At 51.0% G+C, this 1,124-nt stretch overlaps 1 protein-coding gene across 2 annotated transcripts in view; it reads right to left on the minus strand.

The window, feature by feature from the left end:
• LOC107103532 (target of rapamycin complex 2 subunit MAPKAP1-like) overlaps nt 1-890 on the minus strand; it is a 15,446-nt gene extending 14,556 nt beyond the window's left edge. Inside the window, exon 1 of one of the 2 annotated variants that reach the window (XM_015403264.1) lies at nt 366-890. The gene's annotated coding sequence lies outside the window, so the exon portion shown is untranslated. The remainder of the gene's footprint in view (nt 1-365) is intronic. The other variant, XM_015403265.1, reaches the window with a different exon arrangement.
• Nucleotides 891-1,124: the final 234 nt, after the last annotated feature.

Genomic DNA, 1,124 nt, shown 5'->3' on the forward strand with positions numbered 1-1,124 from the left:
CTGAACCTGGATAGTCTGAGCCTGGACAGACTGACCCTGGATAGTCTGAGCCTGGACAGACTGAACCTGGACAGACTGACCCTCAGGAGCCGAAATATAAAGTATGTCCTAAAGCAGACAGATGTTGGATAGCTGTGTTCTAACAGAAGAGCAGGGGGCTCTCTGTACAGGAAGTGACGTCAACGGGGTTAATTCCCCCCGCTGTGGTAGTTTTGGTCAAAGATGAAGAGAAGAGCGGAGCTAGCAGCTGTTAGCTATCCGGCTGTAGCCTTCCGCTCTAACCGTCTATAAAATCCTTTATCTGTGTCAGAAACCGTTTAATCAGGAGGAGGACCGCTGGAGCCTCACAGCTCAGGCCGGGTTACCTCGCAGTCCAAGCCGGGTTAGCTGGCAGCAGTTAGCCGCTATCATCACCTCCGTCACTAATGGCTGCAGGTCAGCAGGTCTCCGGCAGAGCATTATATCCCAGCAGGCAGCTTCTGTTCCACCTTACGCGGCGCCATAGAACCGAACCATAACACCAGCAGCAGCCACTTCCGTCCAGCGTGGGGCGTTTGCGTCCCCTCGGAAGTTGGAAACAGGAATGACGTCAGATAGAGGTACTTTCACGCCGCAGAGCTTAATCTGCGCTCCGGGCCGAGCTTTAAAACAGTGCAGACTGAACATGTACTGTTGCTGCTTGGAATCATTAGTCACCTAATCATTTATTTCCCGCCTGATTGAAATGTTGAACATAAAGGTTCGCCGCCACAGTGTGCAGTGGATCTGACGGCATGCAGACCGGAAGCAGCACCCAGCCGGTCAGTGCCGCGGCTGATCTGGCTGTAGATGAAGAACCACTGGAATTATGCTTTAGTTTTCTACATCTCACCCATTGTTCTGGATAAAACTTCATTAAGCGATATTTCCGGCATCTGCGATCAAAGAGAACGCAGCATTTCTTCTTCTACTGCTTCTAGGCGGACAGCAAATTACTGCAGAGATGCAGACCGCCACCTACTGCACAGGCGGGTAACTACATCCACAACCAGAAACATTAAACACTTCAATCCTCAATCATCCACCCATCCATTCATCATCCATTCATCCTCCATCCATCCATCCATCCATCCATCCATCCATCC

Source organism: Cyprinodon variegatus, unplaced genomic scaffold, assembly GCF_000732505.1.
Source record: "Cyprinodon variegatus isolate N-32 unplaced genomic scaffold, C_variegatus-1.0 Scaffold1475, whole genome shotgun sequence".
NCBI lineage: Eukaryota > Metazoa > Chordata > Actinopteri > Cyprinodontiformes > Cyprinodontidae > Cyprinodon > Cyprinodon variegatus.